This window comes from Tachysurus vachellii, chromosome 12 (genome assembly GCF_030014155.1).
Source record: "Tachysurus vachellii isolate PV-2020 chromosome 12, HZAU_Pvac_v1, whole genome shotgun sequence".
Taxonomy (NCBI): Eukaryota; Metazoa; Chordata; class Actinopteri; order Siluriformes; family Bagridae; genus Tachysurus; species Tachysurus vachellii.
The window spans coordinates 17,896,954-17,916,101 of record NC_083471.1 but is presented as its reverse complement, the minus strand read 5'-3'; the positions used below and the strand labels follow the sequence as shown (position 1 = coordinate 17,916,101).

Genomic DNA, 19,148 nt, shown 5'->3' with positions numbered 1-19,148 from the left:
AAAGTGCTTTTGTGGGGTCCTGAAATCGGTTGACCATATGTGCGAGTGTTCTGTATCTTTCTGCTATACAGCCTCACACAAGGGGGACCACCATAACTTAGTTTGTCCACCATACAAAGTTTCAGCTAAGCTTGGATGGACTCATCAGACGTCTTTTCTTTGAAACCAATGAAGCTCAAAAGACCTCCAACAAAGGAGCTAATCACTGCCTCTTTTCCCCAGGCCTAGTCACAGATTCTCTTTTCACCAGCTGGGCCTTAGATCATTTCTCACCACTAGCTGGCCTGTTTAGCGATCTGACACGGCTGTGGCTATTGTTTCAGTTTCTTTTTATATCACTTCATGAGGCTGTGAAAAGTTTGTACACATGAAATGGATGTTAATAAGCACTGAGAGCATGTACAGTGTGTTTAGAGATATATATTTAAACATGCATGTTAGGTCATGGGCAAGTCAGGGTAACATTCATTAATCTTTTAACACACATACACGAAACACTCTGAGATCTGGTTCAGAAGATGCTGTGGCTGGAGAAACCAATTTGCATATGGCGATATGTGGGACTGCGTTTGTCAAGTGTTGGAAGTATGGTGTGTGTGTGTGTGTCAGTGTGTGCATGAGTGTGTGTGGTGGGTGTGGGGATATGGCAGACAATGCACCCCCAGGCTCCTCTATTCTGGCTTTGACCTTGAACCTCAGCAGCCTCCATTCCCATGGATTCAGACTCTGTGTGTATGTTTGAGTGTATGCTCTCTCAGTCTCTGCTTCATTTCTAATCCTACATACAATCACCCATTGAATAAAAGCACCTAAGAAAAAAGTTGTCCTCTTCTCACAACCACCTACAGAGCCTGATCTCTCCCAGAGCTGACTAAGGTAACTTAGCTACAACTGCTAATGCTACACCACCGATATTTTCTTCGTGACCAAAGAGAGGAAAAGAAAAAAAATAAAGATTTTTTTTTTTGTCAGTTCTCAGACACTAGCAGCATGTTATAAATGAAACCTGACGACTGGATCTGGTTTGATTTCATATGAATGAAGATGCAATAAAAGATATGGGGCGTATATTTTATATTTGAACTGAATTTTATATGGAGAAAATTATTACCTAGACTTAAAGTGAGCTCTAAGTGTTACACTTGAGCGCTTGGTCAGGCATGGCTGGAGAACACATTAAATTAACAATATCATTGGCATTATTTTTTTAACTGCTAATGATAAGTATAATAAAGTAGCCTAGTTCCACATTAGCTTACATACACAATTAATTTTCAGCACATAATATTAGATTATAGTTGCAGATTTAATATTTTAAGCTTTAATTCTCTGTGTGAAAAACAGTATGCGCTGGATCAAGTGCTATTTTATAAAATAAATTAAGGCTGGGAGCCATATTGTTAAAGGAAACTAAATATGTTGGGTCCAGTTGAGACTATTCATACAGCAATTTATTGGCAATAAAACAGACTATATGTTTATTATGATCCTTCTCATTCATATAACCATGTTTTTTTAATATTCTTTTTTACTTTTAAATTGGCTCTTGTTTTCATGTTACAATGTATTGCAGTTCAAACCAAAGAAAACAAATTGATTTGTTTCTTCAGTCCACATTTTCTATTCCCTGATTTTTTTAGGCTTTAAATCGAATGCTCTTGTTTAAAGGTGGTGATCTATATGGTACTATAAAAGGTCTCAGCGCATCAGCATAAGCCGACTCTGAATATCAACATTCCCCTCATAAATATTGATGCACCTTTTGAACTTTAGTTGGTTACTCTGAATACAGACCATTGGAATTAACATAAGCTAAAGCTCAAGGATAATTTTGAGCCGTATGTTAGTATATTTACTTAAATTTGTAATGCCAAGAGGGAACCATAGTCAACCAAAGGTACTTATTTTGTGAATTTTTAAATGATTTTAGGTGTTCCTACTTGATTGATTTCTGTTTGTTAAGATTTCATTAGGGGATGCACGGTGGCTTAGTCGTTAGCATGTTCGCCTCACACCTCCAGGGTTGGGGGTTCGATTCCCGCCTCCGCCTTGTGTGTGTGGAGTTTGCATGTTCTCCCCGTGCCTCAGGGGTTTCCTCTGGGTACTCCGGTTTCCTCCCCCGGTCCAAAGACATGCATGGTAGGTTGATTGGCATCTCTGGAAAATTGTCCGTAGTGTGATTGCGTGAGTGAATGAGAGTGTGTGTGCCCTGCGATGGGTTGGCACTCCGTCCAGGGTGTATCCTGCCTTGATGCCCGATGACGCCTGAGAAAGGCACAGGCTCCCCGTGACCCGAGGTAGTTCGGATAAGTGGTAGAAAATGAATGAATGAATGAATGAATGAAGATTTCATTAGCACATATTTTTGACACCACAAATAACACTAACATGCTAACAAATTTGTTTGATATATTTTTAAAAAAATAATATTAAATATAAAACATAAATATTAACATTTTTTTAACGTCTTTGACATTAATCATAAAAGGTATATTTTATTTCATATTTCTCATACAACATTTTATCTAATTCACTCTTTGTTCAGTTCAACTGATGTAGGAAATTTCATGTACTGTAATAAGGGCCAATCTGACTACTTTCTTATTTATTAAATAGATAATTCAAGATGGTGGTAAAATATATTATTACCGATTTACAACATATATTTAGTTAACCATCTCATACTAAAACAATGATATCAAAAGAAAATCAATCAAATAAAAAATTCAATCCAATATCTATTTTATGAGAGCTAAAACTATGACAGTTAAAGTGTATTAATTAAAAAAAAATATTTTTATGACACTATTCTCAGTCAGAGACAACACTCACACTAAGTAGAAGATGCATGAACATTGTGATGAAGTACAACCCAATATTCCAGATAATTTATCAGAGAATGAATATTTTCAGAAAGCCAAGGTTCTCAGAGGTTCTCAATTTTATTTATTTATGTGTACACATTATATTTTTTAGTAATATAAAACAAAGAGTCTGGGATTAGTCTTAACCTTAACAAACTGCATTTATCATCTTTTGAGGGGTAATCTGTGTAACAATTTCTACATTACATTCTAATTTGTGTTAATCTCAATTCATGTTACTTCAGACAGGGTTTAAAAAATATTTTGCATGTTTGACAGTTGAACGGAAAATGGACAAAAAGTCATAAAGGTTAAGGTTAAAGTAAAGAGTGGGATTAGAATTTGTATACATATAACAACTGAAATCCAACCACATTATCCTCACTTTTTCTGTTTCTTACAAATCATGTGGTCTAGTTGACTGAGTAGATCTAATATTAACTGCTTTTTCAGATCAGCTGCAGAGTCTACGGTATTCCCTCCCTCGTGTTTCGGTTGCACCAGCAGAAAGGCAGCAAGGATTCCTTACACTGCCCTACATTCAGCTGAGTGATCCAACACACATAGCCTTCTGTCACAAATAATCATTAGAGCACCAGCCCTCCTCCTTTGCACACTCTCTCTCGCTTTATTAAATATTGAAGATTTCCAACTTTCAACTGGGTGAGTGTTAAAGCGACCTGCCATCCAAATGCAGACATACAGAAACATGCATATGCGTTTCTCGTCCTACACTGTACAAGCTGGCATAGAAACCGTCTCTATTAGAGTGCCAATTTAGCCTTTCAGCACCTTCTGTCTCATATGATGGCTGGGATCACATCAGAAGCTTTTTCTCCTCGTTCGTTCCCCATGCCTATACCTGCATCATCTTACATTCTCATTTCCTCTCTTTCCCTCTTTGTCCATCCCTTTGTTCTGCTTCACACAGAGCGCATTCAAGGCGTGCACATTTTCTTGCATGTCAGCCAGCTAATGCTTTCTCAGGAGAGTGGAGTGACGCTCGTTCTGCCAGCCACCAATGCAAGTGTCATCAGGTCGACATTAATTACTTGCTTGTGCATAACATTTCGTCACCACAGCGATATGCCATTAACGGAAGAGGCCAGATGAATGAACGGACGCTTACTCTCTGTGCAAATGAGGCACCCGTCCAACCCCTGGCACGGTTTTGGAAATTGGCTGAGTGCCATGGCATACACGTCCCTTATTAGAATTTAATAAGGGAGCCGATAATGTACCTCTGCATCTCTTTTAAATGCAACAATGGATTGGAATATGCGCAGAGGTGAACAGAGAGGGGGGCTGGTACACAAGCGAATCTCGTGGCTCGACACAAAACACGAAGACTCAAGAGATTTGCCTGATATATGACAGTGAGGAAGAGCCATAGCTCTTAAAACTAAACATTTTTTGCAGAAATAAACATGCTTTCATATAACCAGCACCCTTGTTATTTATAACAAACGTGACTCACACGAGGCACGTGATGTTTCAGAGGTACATGTAGTGACCAAGTGAAATTATGTCTTGATGTCTGTGAGCAGAAGGATGTACTAGTGAGGACAAGGTTGTGAGCAAAGCTAAGAAATGTGTGAATCACCTAATTAGAATCTTTGATGTGAAAAATCAATTTATTCATGTGATAAAAACCAAATATTACCAAATACAAAATAATATTTTCAGCCTTTATACATTATTCAGCATATATACAAATATATATAGCCAATTATATCATATTACTTATAATAACCATGTAATTACTACTTAATTACAAACCAGTTACATTCTACTGCTCCTGAAGTTACTAGTTTCTTACGCATGCAAACACAGGACACACGCAAGCTTTACATAACCACGACCTGTAACACACGTCATCCTGATGGAGCACAATTAGAGAAATTCCAGACAGAAGTCATCAGACGATGTTTCAGAAGGAAGGAGGGGGTACACTCCTGCCATTTTGGGTACAGACTGTAGCCATTATCAAGCCAATTTCCCAAGTACAGAAAAGCATCCGAAGAACAGAGAAGCCGCCACTAACAGCGTGTAAAAATCTCCAAAGGGGATAGGGGGTAACAATTTCATATGCAATTGTCATTGTCACTCACGGGCTCTGTACGTCTGCGGCTTTCATTTCGTCAAAGCAAGCAAGAGCTTTTTCCAGCTGCAATAGTCGGCGGTGGTTTAGTGGTAGTGGTGGTGGGGGGTTTAAACCTCCAAGGCCTTACTTCGAAGTGTTTCCAAGGTTTCCAAGTGCAGTCCTGTGCGTTATCCATTAACAAAATGGCCTCCTAAAATGTCATATATGATTTAACATATCCACGGATAAGGAGCAGACAGTGAGTTTCACAGACGGGGCTGCAGATTTGAAACAAGTTGACAGGCCGGGGAGAGATCTGAGTGCTCTACGGACGGCTTTCTCTTTGTGCAGTCTCATATTTGTTCATGGTGTTTCTTTTCTTCCAAGTTAAATATACAGACTATGGCCAATCCAAGTAAATTTCTGTTTTAAAAGGCACATAGATAAGAAATTGTCATTTGCAAGAAGAAATGTAATATTTCTTTGCATACATCATTCCTCCAGGATTAAGGACTAGCACATGGTCACTGAAAAAGAGGGGAATGTCAACCAAAAAAGCCTTCTAACAAAGATGTAAGTGATTCTCCTGTGTTTTCTCACTTCATCTGTGATAACGAGATACAAAGCTTTCTTTCATTTTCTATTATTTTCTTTCTTTCTCTCTCAACCCCACCCCTTTACCTCTTGCAGATAGATTTGATGTGAAGATGCTATGACAGACTCTCTCTCTCTCTCTCTCTCTCTCTCTCTCTCTCTCTCTCTCTCTCTCACTCTCTCTATGCAGCTGGCATGAAGGATGCAGTAGAGTCCACCTATGGTAATGGGATCATGGGAGAGTGGCCTCCCTGCTTCTGCGTCTCACTCTCTCACACACATACACATATACACACGCACACACACACACACACACACACACACACACACACACACACACACACACACACACACACACACACACACACACACACACACACACACACACACACACACACACACTCCCACGCATAAATACACCCAGACCCTGGTCCACCCCTCCACACTCCCCCTAATGAGTGGTGGCAGGACAATAGCACTATTGTTGCCCTCTTGTTTTGGAACCCCAGGCAGAGAACAGTTGCTGTTTACCCAAGCCATGGCGTCCCTCCGTTCCGGATGTTAATTAATTGGAGGGCTCCTGATTGAGGCTGCTCTGTGCATAAAGCACAAAAACAGGCATTCAGGGCCACAAGGGGAAGGAGCGCTCTCATGGCAAAATGCCGACTTTTCTTTCTGTCCCTTCCTCCCCTTTTTCAAGCCAAACTACTTCCCTCAATCTTCTCTGTCTTCTTGCTCTCACCATCTCTCGTTTTTTGACCTCTTTAATTCTGTTAGTCCTCATCGTGTATGCGAGACTTGCCTGCACTGATTTGCACACCTGCCATGCTCCATACACACACACACACACACACACACACACACACACACACACACACACGTCTTATAGTGCTAATAAATATTTTCAACAAATAATAATAATAATAATTATTATTATTATAATAATAACAACAATAACCATAATAATACTTATTATTGTTATTGTTGTTATTATTATTATTATTATTATTATTATTATTATTATTATTATTATTATTATTATTGTTATTATTATTATTATTATTATTTTAAATAATACACATAAGCTGCACATTTCTACCTTTCTTTATGTTTTGTTCTGTCTGTATATTAAAAGTCAGAAGTGTCTGATTTATTACAGAATGATGCAGATCCAGTTGTGAGTAATCCTAAAATAGCAGCATTACTTTCACATACATTTCCACATCACATTATGGAGAAGTCCATAGCGGTGTGGATTTGCATGTGTGAATTTTACACTCCCCACACAGTCACATCTCATCCTGGCGCTGCCCAATCGGCTAGTGGCAGTATGCAAAGCAGCTTCATGAATATGCTTAATTAGGTGGGGCTGTTTTTTTTTGGGCTTATGGGATGTGACATTTGTAGGGCAGAGGCATAGATCAGCATAAGCAAGAGTGACAAATACATTATCCATTTCCTCCATATTATAATGCTTTATGGGTCTATGAGAATATGTTTGTATATACTATCACCACACACACACACACACACACACACAAACACACACACAAACACACACCTCTACTACATATTCACATCCTTTCTAATTCTCCCAAACACATACACTTAGTTTCCAACGATAGGCATATGAGATATGAGAACACAACACCAGAGTTGAGCAGAACCAGGAGAGACATCTCTCAGAAAAACATTGTTTGACTTTTCAAAAAAGCTTTCGATGTTAAATTGTGCAAACTACATTTATTTTTTTGTGCTTGGAAATGGTTTGGCATCTCAGGGCCCTTCAATATGGAAATCAAAATCTCATTTTAGACAGTAAGCATGTCTCAAATACGAGTTATTGTTACAATGAAAAAAATAAGTAAAATAAGGTCAGGACACAAGCACACACACAAAAAACATATATATATATATATAGCTGGCAAATTGATTGGTTTTTTATTTATTTTGCCATGTATATATATATATACCTGGCAAATTAAATAAAAACCAATCATTCCCAGCTTTGTAGTAAACATGTAGTAGTATTAGGTTTAATCTGGTGCAAGCAACATCTAAGAAAGCAGGATTTATTTTCAGCTCCAGCTGAGTGGGGAACGGCTTTAATGCATTTCTTAATTGATATATTTGAAACCAAGTCCAATCCTTATTACAAACTTGATGCTTCATGCATGTTAATAGTTGGAAAGAGGGGAAATTGTGCAAAATGTTAGCAGTTATAGGGGTATTTGCAGAAAATGTGCACTTGTATATAAACTGAAATATTATACTATAATATTAGAATATACGATTCACACACTCAGACTTGTGTTATCTGACTGTTGTACAGAGACACTCACACACACACACACACACACACACACACACACACACACACACACACACACACACACACACACATACGAAACATATGAAGAAACCCTCTGCACACCGTCACTCAGGTTATATGAATGCACACTTCCCTGTCATACCTCCGACTATGCACATATATGTATACTGACATCCATGCATACACACTGCCACGCTCTTCAAGCTCCTACCTCCACCTCTATCTACTTCTATTCCTTCCCCTTCCCCCACTCTCTAAAACACACACACACACAAGCACATACACATGTGTACACTTACACACAAACCTCTCACACACACAAGGCGCATGGCAAGGTGTAGCTCATACCACCTAGGAAATTAACTTGACATTTTATGGAGACCAGAAGAGGGAAAAAAATATGGGGCGGTAAAGAAAAAAAAGGAAAGATCAGCCGAGGGACAGATAGTATTAAGCATATAAAGCTACTCCTGTGCTCCGGTGCCACGTTTGCCAGACTTTGGAGGATCTGCAATGCAGACGATGCAAGGGTGGCCATGGAAAAATAAGCTTTTTCTGTTTTTCGCTACCCGCCTTCTTCTCTGGAGACGACGTCTGTCGCTCTGTCTGTCTGTCTGTCTGTCTGTCTCTTTTCCCTGTCCTTCTCCTTCTCTCTCGGCCTGTCGTCTGCTTTCCCTTGACAAACGTTTCACTTCTATTTTCATATCCAATTCGTCTGGTCCCATTGGCAGGGGGTTCCGCTTGATGTGAGGTTAACAAAATGATAGGAACGGGGAAGGGACAATCTCACCTCGCTCTAAGCTCCCAATTAGAACGATAGAGGCGGCACACGTGAGGGAAAGCGCCACTGCTGTCTGGCAGGTGCGATTTATTTCATATATGCATGCACATGGTGAAGAGAGATGCGTCTTTGTATTGTCTCTGTCTTTTCCCTTTCTGGGATTGAGACACTGAGCTTGCGATCATGGTGCGAATGGCCATATTCAAACACAGCCATGACTTAGATGCATGAATTAATTTATCACTTTACCTTCTCCCCCCTCCTCACACCCCCCACCGATCCCTGTATGAAACACACACACGCACACACACACACACACACACACACACACACACACACACACACACACACACACACACACACAGTATGAGGTTGGATGCTGCTCTATTAGACATGCAGGAATGTTAACATCATTATGCATTATTGTAAGTGTCTGTCTATGCTTTCACACCCCCAGCCCCCTCTCGCACTATATTGTGTCTGAGGACTGAGGAGAGGCCCAGACGTGTGTGTGTGTGTATGTGTGTGCATCACAGATCACAAATGTAGCATTGTCTGCGGTGGGGCATTATTTTAATCGGCTTTCATGTGCTGCTGCATACGTCTCCCTGATTTTCATGAAGGAGTCTTAAAAAGATGCACACAAACACAGGAATAGCACGAACGTAATTGTCAACCACTTCTTAAGAGACAACTGATCATTTTCCCTCACAAATATCCTTTTAATCTATTAGTCAAACTTTTAGCATCGTCAAGTAACATCATTTTCATATGGTTAGGAGGAATTTCTATGAAATTGTTCGTCTAATGACGTCTCATCACATTGAAGCACTGGCCACAGAAATTCTGAAATTCTGAGTGAATCAAACCCACAATTACATCAAACACAAATTTTCGGATTATCATTAAACAATTTTATTTTAGTTTGCATTAACCATTATTAGAAATAAATTAAAACGATGACTAAAAACAAAAAAAAACAACAAAATGGAAAAAGCGCTGATCTGAAATGGGGTGAAGTGAGATTTTCATTGCTTTGCATTGTCATTAGAAGAGACCACTTTGGTAAACCGAGGGGTTTTTAGTATAAACACAGCTCATGTAATAACAAATCAGAGGGTCTGATGCAAAGCAGGTGAAATTAACATGACCCCTTAGAGCCTTTAAATTTCATCTCCGGTGTAATCGTGGAGAAATATTTAAAAACGCAATCACCTCGAAATGGCTGCTTTGCAAAGGTAAACACCCCCCTTCTTTTTTTTTTTTTTTTTTGCTGTGCGTCTTCACTAGCCTGTCTTATCCACTCCTTCCTCTTGCTGCCAGCGATTTGCATACATTTGCATCTTTTTTTGCTATGCGCCTAGCCTTTGTTCCTTCCATAAAATAATGATGTGGGTTAAACTCATGCAGCACAGCACCGTTACATCCCATTTGCTACTTGGATATTTAATGAATGCAATATTGCTCTATCATCTTTAATTATACATCTCAACTAGATCACTTTTTCCGGAAGGAGGAAAAATTGGAACATTAATAAGGATCAAACGCTGATTAATGCAATATGTTTCTTTTTGAAGAAGGTTCTAGAAATCGAGACGGAGGGGAAATGTGGTATATGTAGATGTCATGGGGTGTGTACGACGGCACTGGGAAGGAATAATGCCAGGCCGAAATATTTTTAACAATAAAATAGGCATAATTATTTCATAATAATGAGACCTAACAAATAGCAACACTTTACACATTGGTGTATTAAAATGATACGGTTACATATAGAACTGGAGTACAGAGTAAACACTGCATGTTGTCTGCATGAGCTCTGTCTAGCATCTCGGGTTAATTCTAATCATGCATTTGAACTTCATTAGCTCATCTAAGCTAATGCTAATCACATCCTAGATGCATGAAACATAGTGATTGGAGCTGCACGGTGATGTGATATGCATGCTAACATTAGAGAACCCGAATCAGGAAACAGGATCTGAGCGTATCGGTGTGAAAAACAAATCCAATTAAAGAACTAATTCACAGGATGGTAATATATAAGAACATGAACAAATACAGAAATACATAACAATTACACTAGTAATTAAGAAATTACTGCAATTACTAAATACTTTTTAGTTTACCATTCACTCAGGGTTATGCTTTAGATCGTGTATTAGAGCAAGACCTGACCTTTGATCAAAAATCATTACTGAGTCCCGGATTGCAGGCAGGAGGACGTGTAGCTTTCAAAGCCTGAGTGAACTCTACATCCTGTTTTTAATTGGTTTTAAAAGCACATATCCAACCGGCAGCAACAGTAATTAACATCGAGAATTGCTCGTCTACAGATACGGTTTTTTTTTTCAGCTTAACTGTAAGCTCCTTAAAGACAAGTGTTTCGCTGTTTAGCCTTATGACTTATTATACGTTTGTACGTTATGATATATGTGAATTTATCAATAAATGACTTTAACAGAAGATTCTATAGTAAAAAAAAAATAACAAAATTCTAAAATTCTTAACTATCATTTCCACTATGATTGTTCATACAGTTATTTGGTTTTTGAATATTAGTGAAATCTGTCGCTCAGTTTCATTTGGATGTAGTGCATTAATGTAAAGGAAGTGTGAAGGTCCTTAGGGATGCTGTAGTTCTCTCTCCTATAAAGCAGCACTCTGGCTGTGCATAATATTTACTGTGTTAACCAAAATGTTCTGGAGCAATATGCTAATACCGCTGACCACAGAGCAATGAAAAAGTGGACCATACTATTTTCATTTTTAGCTTCAGGCACATAGTGCATATGCACAGACACGCAAATACACTTAAAAAAAGGAACCGGGGGACCTCCATAAAAGCATGGATAAACAAATGTTATGAGTTCACCTGCCAAGGATTACTCACCACAGACAAAGTTGTTAGTCTGTTTTTTTTTTTTCATTTCATTTTTTTTTCTTCAGCTCACCTTATAGTGGATTTTATTGCAGGATAAAGCAGACAGCTCCATTTCGCCTCCCTCTCTTCCAGTGGTCAGTTATGGTCATATTTCCCATCTTCTGCAGAATAGAAAATACGATTCATAAATATTTAGCATTTTAAAGCTACAGGCTAACATTTCTGCTTTTGGATGATGTTTATAGTTTTCACAAATGATGAAGGGAAGAAAATGAGAAAGGTAGAACATTTTATGGTTCACCCTGCAGTCTGAATCATATACAGATCCAAGTTTGAAGCTCTGCAACTGAAGTAACCATTTCAATTTTAAATGCGCTGTCAGGTACAGTTTTGTGGCTAACAATACTAAATGTCTCTTTTGTCAGTTGTTTTCCAGAGAACTACTGCTGTGGAACCAACATCCAAAACCCCAATACACAAAAATAAACACTCTGTGCAGTCCTAACCTCCTAAACACACTTTCCTATCTTCTTTGTTATGCATTTCCTAGGTAAAGCTAATCCGAAACATATTGTGGCTTCGGTGTGATGATGTTTTCTCTGGCATTTGAGTTAACCACATAAACCCCATTGCTTTTCACGCAGACTTATAATACTAAGATCATGATATTGCAATATAACAAAATAGCAATATAACAAGACAGTTCTTTCTATCGCTGTTCCAAAGTCAGTGGATATTCCAGTAGATGAACGCAAGCCTTTGAAGTGAACATGCTGATGTGAAAAATATCTGGGGAATAAAATGACTTATAGCAAAGATGGAGAAACCAATGTTAACTATCTGGTTGCTAGAAAAAAGGGAAAAAAATATTTAAGACACCTTGAAAAACAGATCTAGATCTGTATAATATAGAAATAACAACGTTTATTTTTTTTCAGTGTGGTATTTTGTCAGTTATGATGCCTCAATACAGCAATAGTGGAGATATCTGAAACTCTACTTTTCCTTTCTTTGACTTTTTCAGCTAAAGCAGGAGTCAGATTGACGACATTCCAGTCTGTCAGTATTTACTTTTGTAAGCACTTACTTCTAATTCTGACTTCTGAATTCACAACCCTTAGGTTTGTGAACAAGAACAAAATGTTGATAGGACTGTGGTTTAATTCATTAATAAATAAATGATGCCCTTTGCATTAGTGATATCACAGATGCATTTATTATGCTAATGAGATCTCTGAGCATAACATTTAAATTAATTTATTTATATCGTATCTATATCATCTCTCTCCTCCTCTATGACACCCTTCCCACCCTGACAGCATGGCTAATTTTGTTCGCAGGTGTGTTATTGCCATGATTACTGCAAACACATCACATATGTTCACCAGTTTGTTTTCATTCATTTAAACTCACCTGCAATTTCATAATATGTCATACAAAAAAAATGTATGAAATTCATCATAACTCATATGACATACAAAAGGTCAACATTAGGGTTAGGGACATCTATAATGTATATTTTTTCTTATACATTAAACCGAACAAAATCTATCTTCCTCACTAGGGTTTAGTGGAATTTGTGTACATCTTTAATTAAATAAGGTTAGTTTTAATGCACTGCACATTGTGTAACAATGCAATTATAACATGTTGTAATATTTTGGTCCATATTTTACAGCTCTGTTTACATCAGTGCAGTTTAAGCCAGCTTAGTTTGGATTGACCAGACAGCATTTAAACTATTTTGCTTGCCAGGAAACCCTTACAGCTGTATTTTATTCTGTAACAAGCTCAAAAACAGTGCAGGCCTTGTCCAAGTGATGGTGTCTTTCTCCTAACAGATGTCAAAGGAGGAATGACAGCTGTCACGTCTTATTAAGCTACTGTGTTCTGCATTGTGCTGCTTCCCTGGTCAATAGAGAGGAGCATAGATCCTGAGACAAAGTTGTTTGTACACATAAAAAAAAAACCCTGAATGTATGATTTGCAGGGATTTGTTCAAAAGAAAATATCACATTTGAAGAGTTTGTATGTACAGTAACATGTTAATTACTACTTAATAGCAACTTAATAAGGCTCCAGACAATGCAGGTCATGTAGCATTGAAGCACGGAGTATTCATTTTTTAAATTAAAATCATTTTCTCACACATATTAGATTCACATGTAATAGGGTGTATTGTGAAATAAATATCAACATGGTCAAGCTGATGTGAAAAGAACTATTGATTTTATTGAAAATGCTTCATTTGTACAAAAACAACAGTGTGCAATATTTTACTTTTCCAAAACACAAAATAAATAACGATGAGTGGACTAGCTCATTTTTTAAGTCTCTATCTTTTTCCAAAGTACTGTAAATGGATAATTGCTTGCACTGAATAAATCACTCTTTTTTTCTCATTAACGTCAAACCCAGCCAGTGTTTCCTACTTTATTCCTAGAAATTACTCACAACCACTATGATGCACTTCCTCTCTCATGACATATTTCCTGTCTGTGCTTATAATTAGATGACACTGAGCCACAGCCATGAAAGCCATGACAGTTAGCTCCAGAATGATAAGGAAGAGCATAAGGAAGTGGTAGGAAGTAGCAAAGCAGGTCCGTGTTTGTCTAGTCTGCAGGATGTGTTTTTTCGGCCAAAAGCAGGCTTTTTTTTTCACGCACAGCGTTGGCAGGCTGCAAGTTCACCCATCCCCCTCTACAGTTCCACAGCCTGGGTGTCTAGAGTTATTGCATTTCTCTGCCAGCACCCCACACTGACAATCAGCAGCTACTGGGCTGTACGAGGGGCGACTGGTCTAGCATGGAACCAGGTATGATTCCCCCACTGACAGCCTGCATCTTGTCTGCTGGGTGAAAAATGAGGGTTCTTCCCAGCAAACAAAGCAGAGAGAAAAGCATGCAGTGTATGCGTCATGGCCAGATTCAAGCAAAACAATACGCATAGTGACTATTTTACAGAGACAACCAAATACAGGGGCTGAGCAGCCACATATCCATGCAAGAGGAAATGTTTTGTAGGGTGACAATAAAAAAGGTGCATAGCTCATTGATTTTATCATATATGTAACGACTTTATAAAAATATTTACTACAAAATCTATCAAGCTCCAGTGTACATGGTGTTCAGGTGCTGTGAAAATAATGTCACGTTGCAGTCTGAGTGTCTGCCTGGCTCCCCTTTGGCTGCCCTCCATGCCCTGCTGTCTTATTTCAGTGTACAGGAGACTCCCTCATCTCCGTTTATTAGCTGCTGACAGGCCTGGCCTAACACATGCAGGAATTTAATTACACTCATCTCATCTCAGCAGACTAAGGGGGGTTCCACACATCAGGTGCGTGCAAGCGAGTGAGGGGGAGGGAGTTTCACAGAACACCCCAGGAGCACATTTTCACACTAATCAACACAATCCAGACTTCCTGGAGGTGAGACAACGAGATGTAGGCGGAGGGATATTTACATGCATGCGCGCCCAAACTGAAGATCGGAAAATAATGGGGCATAGAGAGGTGTCACAAATGCCGAGGATGTTCTTGGGTGACATAAACACGAAAAATGATTGAGGATGGCCAATGCTATACATTACATCATTACTGATCACCATATGATCAAAACTCCAGGTTTGTTCAAAGGCAAATTACGCTATATGACAGCTGTACAGTCAATATACTTTCCCATGTAAGAATTTGTTCTTCTCTGACAATCCCTCTGATGCCAAATTCACAGACCTCCAAAGAAACCCATTACCATGTGATTGCAGGTGTGAGTGCTGCTAGTCAAACCACATGGCATATGTTCTAGAAAGAGAAATAGAAAATGAACCCAATACTTTGTCTGCACTTCCATGCTTCTATTCACCCCCGACAATTACCTGACCGAGCTACAAAAGGGTCTAACCCTGGTCTTTACATCACTGTGCACAGAAGATATGTGCCTACCTTTTTTGTCATCTAACTCAGCATGGAAATGCTCTCAGCGCATGTGTGGATCTTTTGTTGTATGCCTTCATGTATGTCCGCAATTCAATGCAAGCCCCTGTGTGTGTATGTATGTGTGTATTTGTGTGTGCGCCAATTCACGCCTGTGTACGAGTTGGGTGTAGTCGCATGGAGCCATGCATTAGGACTCATTTCCCGCACACTTGCCTCGACAGTGCCATGAGGGCTTACAGAGATGAAAGCAAAATGCAAATGGTACTGCGACGCTGCCCTGTTTTAAGCAGCCACCTTTGAAATAATTAAGACACTGGAGTGGATTGGGCCTGATGGAACGGCGAACAGAAATTTGGCGAGGGTGAATCGGATGACACTACGACTCGTTCGGGACTGAGAAACGTAGACCGTTAAGACAATTTCAGTCTCTTCCAATCAGTGTTAAAATGAGCCGAGCATAATCTGACAGCAATTGGCATCTATCAGAGATATGGGAATGCCTTCACTTTTATCACCGTTAGATTAGAGCTGTGCAAATTTTAATATCAATAGAATGGTTTACCAAGGTTCTAGCCACAGGCCACATAGCAAATATAAATTCATTTGGAATTTCTAGCGATCATGAGGTGCTATAGATGAATACAGTCGATGATAACATGCATTGGGTTCCACCCTGCATTTGTGCAAAGGGCGCGTGTTGTGCATGGATAAGACGCGCCGCTGCTTGCCATAAGCCATTCGCATATAAAACTGATAGTACCGGGGGGAGGGGGAGTCGATGCATGCAAATGAGTCGCTCAGCATGCACGGCTTCGGTGATACTGGATAATTTTGTAATTGATGTGAGCACGTTAGCAAGGAGGATGCGCGAGCCTGTGCCAGCGGACATTTTAGGTCCCTACCCTCTTCCGCGTGCTCGCCACTGCTAAGCCCTTTAAGATGGTGGCACCTTGAAAGAAGGAAGCACTGTTGCATAGATGTGGTTTCAGACCCTGCGCTACCACTTCGTGGGCAGATAGAAGGGTACGATCTGCCTACCCAACCTCTGCCATCAATTTTAATCCCCCCCCCTTCTAATAAGGATATTAAGCAGGCAGCTCCAGGGAACGACGCATATATGCATGAGGTGGTGCTCATCAAATTTGCATAAAGTTGAGATTCTAATGTAAGCGTGGTTCTCTGCATGACGTAGTCAGTGCTTGACAGGTGCGGTGATTAAATAATTTAATTGGAGAGCGCGTACATTTAGAAACACCAGCAGCCTCTTACAAACAGCATAAAGCCAATTTATCGCAGATTTGATGTAAGTCGTAGGGCTTAAATCTTCTCTTATTAATTCTGTCTGATCTAAATTTAGCCCAGATAATTAGGGCTTTTGGTGAAATCAGGTTGTAAAATAATTCTTGTGTCACCCACATAATTTAATTTCTACTAGAGGACATTTCTAACAAATTCTTCCTCCTTCATGAGAAATTTCATTGTTAATATTTTTAGCTCTCTCTCTTTCCTTCTTCTTCTTCTTTTTTTTTTTTTTTTTACAAAGAAAGGACAAAGATTATATTATCGTCTTAGAACAAAACTGTGTTGTGCTGCCGGTTACTTGTAATTAATACAAGTAAATAATTCACAGGCATGAAATGCATTATTTAAGCTTTCGCATCTGACAGAATTGAGGTGTTTTCCTGTGCAATTATAGCAATTTATTTATAGCATGAGGTCCATTTGCATAATCTAAATTCAGCAGAGCATAGCAGAATGCAAATGGACACTCAGCCAGTCAGTTCCAGTTCAATACTATAAAACCATCAGTAAGAGACACACGCTGCCTCGCTCCTGTATTGAGTCAGGTTTGTGTATTACAGGGAAATTCTGAATTGTTTATGATTATACAGCAGAAAAAATATATTAATAATTAGCTCAGGGCAGCTAAGTTAGTGTAAGGCATGACAGATCTTTAGAACGGTACAATATTGCACTTAAAATGAGCTAAATCATTTATTGGAGCTTTTATACGCCTTACTCACCTGCTCACTCTTCTGAAAGTGTTAGAGCTGATTTAAACCTCTTACCTTTATCTCCCTCTTTCTCTTTTTTTTAGATCATTTCCATGGTACTTCCAAGGAATGTAATTAATACTAACACTTAAAAGTGCTGACAAAAGCTCGGCTATGAGATATCTGAGGAAGCAGATTATTGTACAACTGGGCTGCACTGGAAAAACCTGGATGTTTTTTCTGATTATTCTTTACACAAAAAAAATGTATATGGGAATACAATCCCCGTTTTCAGCTCACCTAGAGGATCTCAGAAACCCACAGAGTTTGTATGAGACTAATTTCACAACATGCTTGTGATGTGACAGGACATCATATTACATTTAAGACGGCTGGAGCATTAAAGTGTAATGAACAGAGATTTGACCGAATGGAAATGGAGTAGCGGGATGATGAAAGATGCCTTGTTATATGCATATGTTTTAACTCTCTCGCACGGACACACACACAAACACACACACACCTACACTCCTAGTTTTGCACATACTCCATTATAGCGAATACCTCAGACTCATATGCAAATGCACACACACGTACACACATACGCACACACTGACACTCTTTCACATGCACCCTCTGAGCTCACCTCTGGTTGCCAGAGCGACACCAACCAACGTGAAAAGCAAGGTACATGTGACAGAGGACCAGTGCATGAAGGGGTGGGACTATGCACAGCTCCCGGCAGCATTCTGCTCATTTAAATCCTCCACTTACAGCCTTAAACAATCACCTAGCCAATTTATCTTCAGTCTCGCCCTTGGATCGAGCTACTATGGACTAATAATAAAAAAAATGCATTACTTTTTGAGACCATCTGCTGTAATTATTTATTTGGATATATTCCTGTCTGGTCCTATTAAATGTGTTCTGTTTTTTTTGTTGTTGTTGTTTTTTGTACACGGATCGTTGTAAAAAAAAAAAATTTTTTTTTTAAATTTTCAGTTTTTTTATTAAGTTGATTTAAAAAAAGTAAATAATAAAAGCACATAATTGACTGATCCACAAGCTTTCAATAATAGGCTCTGAAGTCATTGTGTTCAAGGAAAGGAACCAGAAAGTCTTTCACCTTTTATGCGAAGATATATAATTATTACCCTACCCTCATCTTCCCTTGTCTTTTTTATTAATGTTTTTAAGAAATCTCTTACATGTCATTTCTAACCAAAAGCATCTAGACCAAATCAAATAACCATACAATAGATGCAGTACATAAACTGAATTTAAGTGTATATAAGGTTGTAAGAGACATAATGCATTTAACGTTCAATTTCGTATAAATTTAAAGTTCAAATTTGCTATTACAGTATATTGGCATCACGAAGGTTCATGGTAAAGTAATTTTAAAAATATAAATGTAAGTGGATTTGAGACTTCCTACTATCAAGGGCAACAGAACAGCCAGACAGGAGGCCTTGGCATTTGAGAGAAGTGAAGTAGTCCAAAATATGAAGATTGCTCACCCAATGAATACTTATAAGCTGCCTCGGTCGCCATGGTTATACTATTCAGCCAATCAAAAAGGTAGGATTTTTTCCCTGTTCACTGTAAATGTGCCCAAGACACACAGACATACACACACAAACACACACACACACACAATCAAGAAAATCTTTCATACA

The 19,148-nt window shown here is 38.8% G+C and overlaps 1 long non-coding RNA gene across 1 annotated transcript in view; it reads right to left on the bottom strand.

Moving 5' to 3' along the window:
* The window catches only part of LOC132855318 (uncharacterized), a 35,724-nt gene that overhangs the window by 11,414 nt on the left and 5,162 nt on the right, over positions 1-19,148 (bottom strand). Inside the window, exon 2 of the long non-coding RNA XR_009649308.1 lies at positions 11,609-11,699. This is a non-coding gene — a long non-coding RNA (uncharacterized LOC132855318). The remainder of the gene's footprint in view (positions 1-11,608; positions 11,700-19,148) is intronic.